Raw genomic sequence first — 15823 nt, 5'->3', positions numbered from 1 at the left:
GTGGGGGGAGTGGGAAGAGATTGAATAATGGCCAACTTTTATTTTGCACTTATTAGTCACTTTCTTATTTCTAAATGCAGAAATCAATGTAGATTCTCAACACCAAATTTCAGGTTATTATGAAACCTCCTCTCCTCTGATAATTTTCTTTTCTTGCAGTTTAAATGGTATTCCTTAAAATGCCCGATTTTCATTTCCTGGTTTATTATTTCTGTGCTTCCTGTTTTATGCAAAGTATATAGCACCATGTTGTTTACTTTTATTTTTGTGGTGCCAGGGATTGAACCCAGGGCCTTCTGCATGCTAGACAAGGGCTCTACCACTGAGCTACATCCCCAGCCTTGGTTTTCCTAATGTTTAATTTGTGCCTTGAGTAGTTTTATTATCCCTTTAGTTTTTCTCCCATCTTTGCAATCATATGGGCCAACTTGGTCTTGAAAAAATTCATGCTGAAGCATCAGAGAGTGAGTATAAAAAGATACAGGGTAGAAACAGAAGGTAAAAGGCCTTCCTGATTCTTTTGGCAATGACCAAGACTGTGACCAGGAGGAACACTTCTTGCACATCCAAATTTGTAGTCTAAGGTTTTAACAAACAACGTGTTCAACATGGAGTTGTTATTACAGGATGTATAAAAAGATTCTAGAAACTGTGTGGTCAGATAAACTTAAAAAAAATAGAGCCTAAGACATCTTTGGAGTAGATGTGAATACCTATCCCTCTGTTTATTTAAAGATTGGACAGGAATAAGCTAATATGTCCAGTGAAAACAATGAAAGAAAATAATGAAGGATAGATAGTGATACTTGAAATTTGTTGAGATTGAAGTAAATTGTGAATATTTCAGAATTCTACTAATATACAACACATATTATTCTCACAATGTGTGTTTTGTTTTGTTTAAGATTCAGAGGGCATTTTTTGGGTTCATTCTTTTTTCCTCCCTGACAGTTTGGGTGGGACTGAAAGTTCCAAACATCTAACCAAGGTTTGCTTTTTGGATGACTAGTTCCCATTCTGAAGCTAAGGAGGGGGTGCACTATGAGTTGCCCAATGGGTAAAATGATGGTTCTATTACTTCATTACCTTTTTTTTAATGCAGGGGAAAATTTAATTTATACAGTAGCTGCTCAGGGGACAGAGCTGCAGAAGTTGGGGGAATCTATGATACCCCAGACCCCATCCTCCCAGGAGAGCTGTCCTCACAAAATACTAGCAATTCAAATATGACAAAAAGAATCTGAAAAAAAAATGCTTCCTTTAAGCAAAGAGGTGAAAGTTCTCAATAAAGAAAGAAAATTATGTGCCTACGTTGCTAAAATCTACAGTTGTTGTACTTAATCTTTCACTGTGCCTAATATATAAATTAAGCCTTACCATAGGTTTGTACATATAAGAGAAAAACTGTATTTTTTAAGAAAATGTCCTACAATGTGCATTTTATTTCATATCATTATACAATGTTTACATATAGTTATAACTCTCAAGAAAATGTATTTTCTTTACCAATTGTATGTAGTGCCTAAACCTTTCACTTTAACATGGACAATGGGAAAGAGTGGAAATCCACATTGAATGCTATTCTACAGAAGTTGTAATGGGCTGCAAGTGTGCCAATCAGAAAGGAATGGAAGCCTTAGAAGAGAAGTGTGGCTTTCAAATCCTTGGTGTTGGGAAGGGAGGAGAGGGGAGGGGGGAATAGGAAGGGCAGCAGAATACAACAGACACTAGTATGGCTGTATGTATAAACGAGGCTGTATAACCAATGTGATTCTGCAATCTGTACATGTGGAAAAATAAGAATTCATACCCCATTTGAATCAAATGTATGATATGTCAAGATCATTGTAATGTTTTGAGCAACTAATAAAAAAATTAAAAAAAGAAAAAAAGAGAAAAACTGTATATAAAGTGTTTGCTACTACCTATGGTGCCAGTCATCCTCTGGCATCTTGAAATGTATCCCCTAAAGATAAGTGGGTATTAGTCTACATTAAAATCATGTGTGACTCCCCCAATCAGTTGCCACATTCTGATTGACCCTCAAAAGGGTATCTGTTGCGTACCATTTTAGAATTGACTGTTATAGGTAGATAACAGATCATCCAACTGTCGAGTAACCTTAGAAATTTCCTATTCTCTGCTGGGTATGGTGGTGCACACCTGTAATCTCATGACTCAGGAGATCGAGGCAAGAGGATCACAAGTTCAAAGCCAGCCTCAGCAATTTAGTGAGGCTCTGAGCAACTTATCAAGACCCTGTCTGAAAATAAAACATAAAAAGGTCTGGGGATGTGGCTCAGTGGGTAAGCGCCCCTGGGTTCAATCTCTGATACCAAAGAAAAGAAAGAAATTTCCTACTCTCTCAATTTACAGATAGAGAAACTGAGGCTCATAAAGGTGAAGTGATTGCCCCAGGGATACAAAGCAAACTAGTTGTAGCAGTGCCTTATAATCTAGCACACCTGAACCCTTGCCCTTTTCTACCTGTCTCCTATACTATGTGTTTGACATGTTTTTCCTCTATTGCTGTAAGTCGGTATCTGCTTATCTTTTCTTTAAAACAAATAAATACACAGTTCAAGAAGAGCTTTATTGGTTTAGAGGGAAAATTGCCAGAGTTTAAGAAGATACTTTCATCAAACAGGATATGCTTAATTAAGATGTAGTCCCCTATTGGGTAGATCTTAGAAATGAGTAATTGTGTCCCTACAAGAAGCTGCTTTGCAGAACCATGAAATATGGACCTGTGGCCCACGCGCATTTTACTCTTTGACCTGCTGACCACTGATGAAGCACTGGAAGGGGTTCACTGGCATTTCTTTGAGGAGAGAGAAGCTGGTGGTAGATAAATGATAATTCTGCAGACAGGCAAAGTCTCAGGCAGGAGATGCCAGGAATATGCTGGGCTTCTGCCAAATGTTTCTCTGGCTGCTCTGTTTTCCTGTCTCTTCTATTTTTCCCATTTTATCTACTTTCAGGACTCTTTGCACTGTCTGTAACTACGATTATAATTTGGCCTCAGAGAGTGTACTATATTCACTACCCTTGAGATTATTTAAAAGTTTTCCAGTTTACATGTAAACAAAGACTGTTCTTTTGCAGTCAAGATAATGTTATTATGGAATGGCTCATTTGTGTGCCAAATGGGAGTAGATTTGGATTCACTGCCATTTTCTTAAAGGGACATCACAGTAATTTACTTGCTTAAGTGACTTAAGTAAAGTCTTTAATTCACAGATTATTGATTCATAAAATTCTCTTCCTCCTGCTTTATCACTGGCAATTATCTTCCCTAGATTAACCTAAATGACCTTTTAATGACCAAGAACTGGATTAATTTACATATGCTGGGAGTCATTCACCTTGTAGAGGAATATTCATCTGGAGATTTCAAAAACAAAATGAGCTTCCTGCTTACCTCCTTTGATAAAGAGAAAGCAGCTCTAAAATACCTGATTTGCTAGATTTCCATTCACATTTCCACTGAAATAGTTGCAAAGTCAGCAACTATTATGTAGGAAGGGAAGTGCTATGCTTTTTTTTTATTTCTTGCCATTATTCATAGTTTATTTTTAAATAATCACGTGTCATAAGCATCAAACAACCTCCTATATTTGAGTATGAACCTATATATTATTATTACCTGTAAATGTGTATAATTTACAAATCATAGATGTATCATTCTTATATAAAATTTTCTCTGGGTTCACATTCAACAAAAAAGTTTAATCTTCTCCCCTGAAAATCAATATTTCATTTTTATCAAGTATATATATTTGAATATATATATATATATATTCGAACCATACATTCAGCCCCCTTGTGTTCTTGTACCACTAAGTGTACATTTATACATTGAATCCAGTTCTTTTCCCTTTGAATTACATTGTAATCTCTAATAATTTCCTACAACAAAAAAACTATAAATTATATGAAAATAAGCATGAGCACATTTACTCTTAGAATTATTAGAGAACACCCAGTTTTTGCAAGTCTGTATTCATGTACTTTATTCTGGTTAACACTTTGACAGGAAAAATTAAGCCCATAGTTCAGGATTTGACCTGTTCTTCCTATATTCATTAAATGCACACAAACCCTCACATGCAGTGGTTTGAAACTGCATTGTGGTTTTGCATTGACAATCAGACTTGAATGTTTCAGTGGCCACACAGGTTACACTGCTCACTCAGATGGGGTAACAAATAGAATGGAGCAGCCATAAGGTTTGTGATGGGACCTTATACCTCTATGTTGTTTGCATGGTATATCATAGAGTGAATTAATAAAATGTTTAAGGGAGGGAGAGTGAGTGTGTACTATGCTTCAGTGTTGAAAACCATGTTCAGATAACATTTTCATGGTAGAATTCACAAGTTTATTCTTACCACCATGTTTCTATGTACTGAAAGCTTGGAACCCAGCACAAACATGGATAGACCAGTTTAAAAACAGGAAGCAGAAGCCCTTTCAAAGGCCATTTTACCTGCTTCTTCCCACTTAGGTATGTGTGAGCTTATGCGGCCCTGCTATTGAGGAACACCTCCCTAAAAATTTCTGCGGTACTTTTGCATGTCTTAATTGACCCCAAAGGAGATCTTGAACTCCCTGCTTCTAAAATTTATTTAAAACTTAAGCCTTTCTGCACTCAAAGAGCATATATATGTGATATGCAAATCAGACTTACTAAACCTTAACACCTATAACCCAATTAACCTGCATTGTCCTCTGCCTACTTGCTATGGTCTGAATGTGTCATGGCCCAAAATCAGGTGTTGCCAATGTGATGGTATTAAGAGGTAGAGTCAGGAAGAGGTGATCAGGACAACAGGGCTGCTCCCTTGTTAATGGAATTAAAGCCCTTTTAAAAGAGGCATTAGGAAGCATTTGGTAGTTTTGCCCTTCTGCCTTCTGCCATGTGAGTATGCAATAAGAAGGACAAATGCTGGGGCCTTGATCATGGACTGCTCAGACTGTAAAACTGAGAAGATATTGAGTATCACTGCTTACCCACCAACCTAATCCTCCTAGTCTTCTCCTAGACCACCATTTAAATTCTTGTACATGGCACCTCTATTTGAATTCCAACAGTGAATTCACCTTTGACCAAACATCCTGACCCCAAGAAAAATCTTGGATTCCATATGAACAAGGCTTTGTTTTACCCTTATTGCTGGTGTCTAAACATTATTAGTAAAGAGGAACAGAGAGTAAGATTTAGCTTAAGATAAAATCCCATGACAGTGTATACACAGTTTCCCACTCTCCTAAAGAAGTACTTTTCCTCCCTAGATATATTATCTTACTCCTACTATAATTATTCTTGGTACCATTTTACTTCCAAATGCAGGATTATCAGTAGCAGGATTCTGTGCTAAAATATTAAACAAGACATTTCCCAACATTTACTTATTTTTCTAGTGCTAAGGAATGTAGCTAATAAACTATGGAAATGCCCAGCATGGTTGTTTCCAAAGTAGAGGGCAAAATGAAAGCAAGCAGGACAGGGAGAGGAAAACATGCTCCCGGAGCTCACTGCAAAGTGGATTGAGTTGCTTAAGGAATGACTATACGTTTTATGGCAGTTGCAAAGATTTTAAAACAGCTATGTCTTTCTATGGAAAGTGGCACTCAGAGGACTGAGGCCAGCACCTATGAATGGAAGCATGTGGAATCCCAACTTAATGGGCGCAATGCAGAGCCCCTGGTACCAGGGTGATCATCTTGTTCACCCCACTCTCCTACACACAGACACACACACCATAGGCGTAAAGGAATCTAGGACTTTGCTTCAGAAAAGATACCAAGTCTTTATAATTTTGTACCTTTCGGGTGTAAGCGCTTTGATTTATTTTTGTTCTAAATATCTCATAAAGGAATGATTCAATAATGACAACAGAATGTTTTTTATGAAAAAAAAGCACATGTGTTAAAAGTGCTTTAATCAATTTTTAATGATATGGTAAGTTATTCAAGCTAAAGTATTAAGTGAAAAACAAGATTACAAAACTTTGTATACACAATAGAAGAATGTGTGTATTTACATGTGTGAAATACACAAAACATGTTTATCACTAGCTTGATATAATTATAAGAACTGTTTATGGTATATTTTTCTGCAGGGTTCATATTTTCTGTAATGAGCATACATTAATTTGATAAAGAAAGGGGTTCCTTACATATAGGAAGGTAAATCTTCGAACAATGAATTGCAGATGTTTAAAACATGTAGGATTATTGCAAATATCACAGTCCTGGAGCACTAGAAAAAATTATTAAGGTTTCTAAAGAAGGAAAGCTCATCTCATAAGAGCCACTAAGATGAAAGTCGAGGAATTACAGAGTTCTGTTTTCAGGAGAAGCTGTGGTTTTGATCAAGCTGAGGCAAAGTGGACACTGAACTGAGTGGAGCCTCTGGAAGATGGAGAATGCATGAGGAGCTACTTAATAGTGGCACTGAGAAAGGCAGCCGAAATAAAGATGAAGGATGGAAACAGAGTGTAAGGGAACAAAGAGGGAATGAATGGGAACAGAAAGGGGAGATGTGGATTTCTGCCCTAGTCCTGTCCTAAGTTTAGATATTATGATTGGAAGCAGAATTAGTTGACTGATAATTAAAGCTGTTTGTTGGGCCCTGGATTGGAATGTAATTGAGAGAATAGTATACTGAGCGCAAACTTTATAACAAAATACTGCCCATTATGCTGTCCCTGTAGCCATACCACCATCTCTTTGTATGTTTGAATTTGTAATTGGCTCTTTAAAGGAAATGAGCCTGCAGTTATGATGACCAAACCTCAGGGCTCATGGTGACTAAGACAGAACTTTCTACTGAGAAGAAAACAAGTTTGAGAATTAAATACATATACAATGCAATCACCAGTTCTTTGCCTACCTACACAGAAGAAATTCAATATATTTCTCCCTTTTGGGCAAAGTTAACACAATAAATTACTACACTGGGGAGTAATACCCTTAAAAATTGGTGTGGTGTTGAAAGCTCTTATCCAGAATGATTCCAGCAAGGCTCAGCGTGTGGACCCGTGTGCCCCTTTTCACAGATGCTGCTGCTTTTCCCTTAATTCCCTGGATCTCAGCTGTGGTTTCTCACTGTCTGGAGCAGTCTCCAAGCCCTTCGAACTTGCCCCTTGCATTGTGTCTGGGTTTGGAAAGTGTTTGTTAACTTTGTGTCAGAAAACTAGGGCCCAAGGAATTTTCTTGTGAATGAGGGGTGTGAGCTTTTAGCACTCAAGCTTTTATGAAGACAGTTTTGACCACTCGAGGGGCTCTGTTTATACTTTTACTTTCTTTTTTTTTTATTCTGGATAATTGAGATTGACAAATAAGTGACTTCTTAGAAATGAAATGATATCAGGCCATTTTTCTCTTAGCAAATTGCTACAAGTCTACAGCTTTCATAACTTCTTTTCTAGATCTTAGAGTTACAAAAACCTCAACAATGCCGATACGGAATTTAGAATGTAAAACACGTTTGAGAACCAATGTAAATGTGTTTATGAAAAACATAGATAATGTTGTTTCATGGCAGTGAATTTTAAGCCATATGGAGAGTGCAACTACAGATTATTTCTTTTTCCATTATTTTTAGGAGGAACAATACCACTAATTATTCTGAAATCTAAGGAACTTTAAAAATGTGCATCTACATAATACACTAAATTACTGGTTACAAGTACAGCATTGAGAAAGCCTCCCGTCCCCCACACATACATACACCCTTGCAGAATAAGCAGATTTTTGCCTCAACTCACCACATCTTACCCCTTCAATTTGTGGGGTTGGGGCACAGGTTTGAATCTTATTTATTAATTTATTAAAAAATATTTTAGGCTGAGAATGTAGCTTACTGGTAGAGTACTTGCCTAGTATGTGTGACACACTAGTTTCAATCTCAAGTTCAGGGAAAAAAGGAAAGAAACATTTAAAGTTTCTGCTACATATCTTGCACCATTATGATTAATATGTGATTTATCCCTCATCAAATATTTAGCTCCTTATGCATCAGACACTCATCCCAGGTATTAGGGAGAAAACAGAAAATAAGATAGACCAGGTCTACCCTCTGAGGAAGCTTATTATTCTATTGGGAGAAGACAGCAAAAAATATATTCATAATACAAAAATCCTAATAGTGGTTAATTCTGGGGTGAGATGCTAAGATGAGTAACACTTAGCCTTTATCATCATGGGGCTTACAGGTTAAATTGTAAATAAAGAAAATGTTCAAAAACACAGTATATCTGGACCACTGGGAATCCTCCAAATTCTGTTTTTAAATAATGGTTATTATTTGGAGAATATTTGAACCTTATACACCTAGTTCTACTTAGTTTCATTAGTTTTAAATGGCAGTTAAGCCTTTTTGTATCTTAATTCCTTCTCAAATATTAGCTGTCTCATAGTTGTAAAGGTCTGAAAGATGGCTTTACAGAACCTTAATAAAATGCAACACACCAAAAAGAAAATGCAGATTGAATTACAGGGAAAACACTCATGAATACATACACACACACACGCACACATACACGCGTGTGTTTGTGAAACCCATGTTCTCACACATGGTAGGCAAGCACTCCATCACTAAGCTACATCTCCAGCCTAAAATATTTTTTAATGAGTTAATAGATAAGGTCCAAATCTATCCCCACCCTAATAACCTTGTTACAAAGCCTGTCCCCACACCACTTCCCCAGCATCTCTCTGGATGATCAAAAATGGATGCATTCATTTACAGCAGAATAGAGTTTTTCACCTTTTTTTTTTTTTTTTTTTTTTTTTTTTTTTTTTTGGTCAGGGAAAGCAGTTCATACCATTCAGAATTTTTGGATGGGTCTGCTTTGCTGTAGTTTGTTGTAACAAGTGACAATCCCCTTTCTTATTATTCTGGATAATTGGGATTGACAAACAAGTGACCATGATTTCATTTTTTACAGTTTGCAACCATGATTTCATTTTTTATAGTTCAATTACTTCTGTCTCTCCAGTCTTTTGTTCTATTCTGAGCAGAGATTCTTGTCTGAATTTATCTGGATCTCAGCCTGAGCCATAAGACCTAAGCAATTGACCAGTAAGTCCCTCCTCCCCGCTCTGCTCTCTTTTACATGTCCATCCTCACCACCCTCCTGATCTTGCTAGGTATTTTTGTGCACACATTGACTCTCCAGTACAATGAAAGTTCTTTGAGAGGTCCCTGATCTGTGTAAGAGACACTCACACTGAAATATAAATAAAGCTTAGAAGTCAGACCACTCTCCTTGAATCTTGATTCTGCTACTCTCCAAGTATAATCTTGACAATTTACTTATTCCTCAGAGCCTCACTGTCTTTGTCTATAAATTGGGGTTAATAGTAATATCTATATTATAGGTCTAATGGATTAAATGAGGTAATATTTCACTTAGTGTCTGGCCATTGTTTGCCAATATTTGGCCATTATTTGTATTAGTATTTGGTCAATATATCCAATATATCCTTTTTCAAGATCTAATATGTGTCAATCACAAACTGTTAAGGATTGGAACTCAGAGTGAATCCCAGGAGCATTCTAGAAGAGTTTCTTTCAACCTAATATGTTACCCTTTTACAACTTCACCATATGACATTTTCTTCATAGTTCTTTCTTTCTTTCTTTCTTTCTTTCTTTTTCTCTTTCTTTCTTTCTTTTAGTTGTAACACAATATCTATTTGTTTATTTTGTTTATTTATATTTATGTGGTGCTGAGGATCCAACCCAGTGCCTCACAGATGCTAGGCAAATGCTCTACCACTGAGCCACAACCCCAGCCCTCTTGTCTCTTTTTATAACTATAAAAATTAAGCGTTTGTTTTTATACACAAAAAGTTGAATATTTTTTGAAAAACTTTTTTTTAAATTTTGCAAATATGAGGAAATTTTAGGAGTTTGTTTGATCACCTATTCTTAAAAAAAGAAAACCTTATCAAAAAGCCCAAATAAGGAATACCCAAGGGCTTATGAGTTCTGATGTATTTCAGTCCTTGGTTTCAGGATCTTTATTCCAGATGATTACAATAAAAGGAAAAGAAAGTGCCATTTTGAAGAAGAAAACTATTTTATGTGACAATTTATTTGGCCCAATTCTTTAAATATTCAAGTATCACCTCCTCCTTGAAGTCTGCCTATAGATCAGCTACATCCACTATGGGCACCTTTAATTCTCTGTGCCTACTCCTATAAGATTACACCACACTGAATTAATTATTTGCTGATATCTCACCCTCTTTCAACTGTGATTTGTCTCAGGTATCTAGCCCTTGACTTAAAATCTATTTCCAGTGCTCTACTTGGCTATAGCACAGTGGTAGGTGCTTAAAAACAAAAATTAAATGATTATATGGATTATTGACTCTAAGTCATTGCCTTCCCAGGAGGAAGAAAATGTAGATGAGCCTGAAAAGGGTGTTGTTTAGTTGTGTGGATGCATTTATGTTGGCCAATTATGAGAGAGAGCGAGAGGGGTTTGGCTAAGGTAGGGTTTGGATGTGTTTTCTGTCTGCTGGAACTCCTGATGTGTAAAATGAAAAAGTAAGACATCAAAAATAAAAGAGCACACCTAGTGTTGAACTGACAATGTGACACTATTCCTTTCTAACTCCTTACTCCTTTCCTCCTCTAAGGAAGTCAAATCCCACACTGCTCACCCGTTCCCTACCACTCTGTGACTCAGAGACAGCATAGCACATGTATTGAGAAGTGAGTGTTTTAGATTGGCTGCTTCTGCTGCATTGCATTGCTGAGAAACAGCCAATTTGCTTCCTTACATCCATTTGTAGTCACATATGAACCCATGGCCACGACTTGCATTCACAAACTTAACTCCCAGGTGAGAACTTAGTGAGAGTGGGCAGTTGTGTTCTACGGCTCAATGTCAAGATGCTTGCCAAAGCCACCACTCCATCTTGATCTCATGGTGAGCTGAGTTTAGTCAAGGGTTCCCCCAAAAGCTGGAGCTTGTTACTGCTTCCTCCAAGTCTCTTCCAAGGTTACCCACAACCATTGACAGAGAATAAGGGAGAATTCATCTGTCAGACTTCAACCTGTTGCTTAGAGGCTTGGAGGAAATTGGCTGAGAAAATCATAGTAGTTGATAATGAGCCAGTTTTATAATTTTGATTTGATTTGGATACTATTTTTTTCCACTCTATAACATAAACAGTATAGAACATTTTTTTTTCTCTAAGAATTGTTTATTTAATTGTTTGAGCATACACTGCAGAGTTTAGTGACTTGGTGTGGATCCCAGATCTGCAAACCTAGAGCATGACTTGGGCAGACTCAGTTTTCCATCTGCAAAATGGAATGGTTCTTCCCTCTTAGGGCTCAGCTAGAGATTAACTGAGTTAATCTATGTTAACACTTGGAACATTGCCTTGCACAATGTAAGGGCTCAATGCTGTGTAACTATTAGGTATTCTTAACATCTCCCTCATTTTTTAACCTCTCCCTCATTTCCTCCACCTGAGATTCCACTAGGCATTCGTTTGGCATCATCCTGATAAGATGTCTGTTCTAATTCCTGTCTATTTTTTCTTAATTGAGTTGATTCTCAAGGTTAATGCATCTCATTGATTTATCCTCATGATGGTGGAAAACAATTCAGAGAATATTTAAATTTAGAGAAACAATTTTAACTCCAATAGAGTTTGTTGGGTGACCTAATCCTCATTGGGCTTTAATTCTTCGTCTGTAAGATGGGATGATACTACCGACCCTCTTTCAGTGCTTAGATTGCTTGCAAACAAAAAAGGGGCATAGTAATTTGTAAATTCAAAGAGTCAATGGGTACTTAGTAATTGAAATAAGACATTCCTGAAAGACAAGCTCATTTGTTTGAAAAGTGGCTGAATTTGAGGAGTGGAGCTCAGATCCTGACCTAGGCAAGCAGACCTCTGCCCGATGAGTCTCTAAAAGGACTGCCCTGGAAAGCAGAGGAGGATGGAGGAGCACACCAATTGGCTGGTGCCATGGCAACACTTTCAGAAGACCCTTGCCTGTGGCTATGTCTACACAAGCCTCTGAAAAGTAAAGCATTCAATCAATGAGTTGCATTGTCCACTCCGCACTTGTACCGATCAATGTGGCTGATCTCGTCACTGAATTAATTGGGTCACTTTTCTGTGATGTAGCTATAGGGATTTTGTGTGTTTTTCCTATTATAGAAATAGCAGTTAATCTCCAGACCGCATTTAGCTTCACGTTTGACCTTTGCCACCTCTCTATGTTGGAAAGGGCAGAAAAAGGAACATAACTGAAAGAGAATAATCTCCAAAATAAGTAATGGGGCAGACAGAGCTGAATGGCTTGCTGCAATACAGAAAAGCTTCTTAGCTAACACTGAGCAAGTTTAAGGAATGTAAATATCAGGTTCTCCATCTGCAAAATGGCACTAATGATAACTTCTTTTTAGGGTTGTTTGATTGATCGGTGCTGAGGATTGAACCAAATAGCTTTGCCACTGAGCTACATCCCCAACCCTTTTTATTTTTTATTTTATTTTATTTTATTTTATTTTGAACCTGGATTTCACTAAGTTGCTTAGGGCCTATGCTAACTTGCAACAGCTGGCCTCAAATCTGCAGTCCTCCTGCCTCAGCCTTCCAAGTCCCTGGGATCATAGGCTTATTGCACTGCGCCTGGCTTTAGGGTGGTTTTAAAGGTTGAAGAGTTGATATGTGTGAGAGTGCTTTATAAACAACAGTCTGACATAGGTATCTGCTTGGTTCATCTGGATCCCATACCAGAGGGTGGTAAAGGTGACATTCCTGGATTGGACCCAGAAGAGCGGGAGCTGGTGCCCTTCAGAGTGAGGTGGGTGGGACAAACTCAGCAGTTGCTGTAGGACTCAAACACAGGCAGCTCTGTAGGCCAAGTGGTTTCCAGATGACCTGGCAGAAAAACTAAAGGAAAGACATATTAAGTCACTGAGGGAAGACATATTAGTTACCAATGAGGGTAGACAAAACTACTTTCCTTTTTCTAGTTGTTCCCTCCTGGTGACTTCCTCCTCTATCCTTTGGAGGAAATCAGGATCTAATTTGACATGTATGTTGGCTGGGTGCTGGAGGAAGGAATTACATTCATTTTCAAACCTTTACTGATGTGCAAGCTGTGGACGACTTCTGCTTTGATATGCAGTGGAAGAGACAGTGGGATCATGTGACAGATCATACATGGTCAGTGGACCTACAGACCAGAGATCAGGTGTGAGGAAACATTCCCTGGCTAGGGATAAAAGAAATATAAGTACAAGGTAGTGAGCTGTAACCAAGCTACTTATCTTTCCTTATCAGTGCTCCTTAAAGTGTCATCTGCAGGCCAGCTATCAGTATCCCTAGGGAACTGGTTAAACCAAGAGGTAGAATTCAAGGCCCCAGACCATATGAATCAGTATCCTAGAGAGAGGCCCAGGAATCTGTCTTTAACCAGCTGTCCTGGCGGTTCAATTTCTCAGTAAAGTCTGAGAGATACTGACTTAATGGGCTGCTCTTTAGTCTAAATTTGGGACATTAAAATACCTTTTAAAATGAAATGATGATGAAAATTAGTGTTTTGTTAAAAAATATGTGACAAGTATAATGTCCTTATTTGAAAAATTTTTGAAAAATTAAGGATACTGTGGATTTTTATATTGGCCTGGGAGATCCAAACAAAGATCAAAGGAAAAATTTATCTTCCAAAAGCTGAGATTTTTTTTTAAACATATTGTGTCTCTAATTCACATTATATCTGTCAATCAATGCAGGACAATAGTGAGACGACATGTCTTAGAAAAGGTATTGCAATAAGACCAGGGAATTATAGTGTGACACTCAGGTCTCAATGCAGTGCTTGAGGCATGGTTCTAGCAGGTCACAGCACAGTGACACCTTTGCCCCCAACCTAAGCCTCTGTTGATGTCATCTGAGCCTGCACTATCTTCCTAAAGAGCAACCTCACAAGGCTACTTACTGCCTTAGGCTTACCCACCCTGGGCTCCTGCAACTCATTGGTTTGAATTATTTAATGAGGATGTCCCTTGTTCCAGCCATGGGTGACTGAGCAAAAGGGTCCCTGTGTGGAGGGTGTCCTGGGCTGCTCATCCCTCTGAAGGCAGAGCAACTAGAGTATCACCTTGGCCCGTCAGCACACAGCTCACATTCTTCTCAATATCAAAACAATGGAGACTTCTTGTAATTTCAGGGCCCCAGGGAAAGAATAACTAATATTTAAAGTTTAAAAATTAAGATGAACATGCAGCCTCTGGTTACCTATTGATCCAGTCCTGGGTTATTTTTAAAAAGCAAATCAGCCAGCTGTGCTGACACTCAGTGTATCCATCTTCTCTACTTCATCATCCTGTCAGCACGCCATGATCTAGTGGGCACTGAAGGCAATAAATTAGGGGGCAGTGGTTGTGGTTAAGTGGTGGATCCTGCTTTATTTTTTTAAATTGTCTTTTATTGTGCATATTTTATTTCATAGTGGGCGTGGGTTTTTCTTAACCTTGGGATTGGAGAGGTTTTGAGGAATGTATCTTAGCTACCTATCTCTCCAAGATTGCAAAGGGAAGGTGAAGCAGGCCTTATTCAGCTTTTCAGTCTGGATGACTTGTGACCCAAAATGAGTGTCCAAGTCTGATTTCTGTTGCTATCACAAAATACCAACAGCTGAATACTTTATAAAGATCAGATGTTTATTTAGCTTACAGTGTCAATGACCAAAAGTCCAAGATCAAGCAGAAGGGATCAAGCCAAATGCACTCTGTTTGGCTTATGCAACAGCCCCCTTGACTGTATCACAATATGGAGGTGAGGCAGAAGAGGAAATGGCAGCCTGCAGAAGGAATAGCATGGTGACACAGGAAGCCAGAGGAATTTGGGGGGTGGTGCAGGCTCACTCTTTTTATACAAAGGAAATCACTGGGGAGTCAGTTACCTGCATCAATCCCTTCTGAGGGTGTGCCTCATCTGCAATCCCATGTTCTAATTACCTCTGACTATGCTGCACCACTTAAAGGTTTCCCCTCCTTTCAACATCCTCCACAGGGACTACTCTTCTGGCACAGGAACCCTTGGGGGACACATTCAAACCAGACCCAAGTCATGAGAATCTTGGTTCATGCCACCCTGGGACTCAGCTCTTAAAACATAGTATTTTGTATGTGTATGATAGAAGGGACCTAAATGAAAAAGGAAGAAGGATGCACATAATGGTATGGCATGACACCTGTGACATACACACAGGGGCATATAGACTCAGGGTCTTAGACCCTTGTCAATTCACAGTTGATGGTAAGAAAACATCCTAAAATTAACCTAGCCTGCTCCAGTTCTAGATGGTAATCGTTTTGAAAGCCCCTCTTGGGTGAGCCCACATGCACACAAGCTCATGTACCCACTGCAACAGCAGGTCAGAACCCCAGCCACCCAAATCTGCAGTGCTCACTTGCATGATAAATACTTGACTCTGACTTTCTGCCAAATAGAACAAAAGAATCACCAGATGTCATAAACCATAGACACGATCAGAGATAGAAATGTGGGAGTTATAAGACCTACATGTCCAAACTCTTCCCCCAGGACAGACTTTTTTTTTTTAAGCTGAATTAGCTAAATTCATAAGCCAGTGAATCAACAGTGATGACTCACTCTTGATCCTCCCTGGCAAGGTAGGCTCACCCTGTGCAGAGAAAGCAGCTGTGCTTGCTAGAGTCAGTTTGTGTCTGTGCACAACTCTGGGAGCCCCAGAGTGCTCAAGTTCATAGTCACAATTTATCTCACCCCCATCTGCTCCCTGTGCCCT

Source organism: Spermophilus citellus, assembly GCF_964194105.1.
Source record: "Spermophilus citellus genome assembly, chromosome: 4".
Classification (NCBI taxonomy): Eukaryota; Metazoa; Chordata; class Mammalia; order Rodentia; family Sciuridae; genus Spermophilus; species Spermophilus citellus.
Note: the sequence above shows the minus strand (reverse complement) of the source record.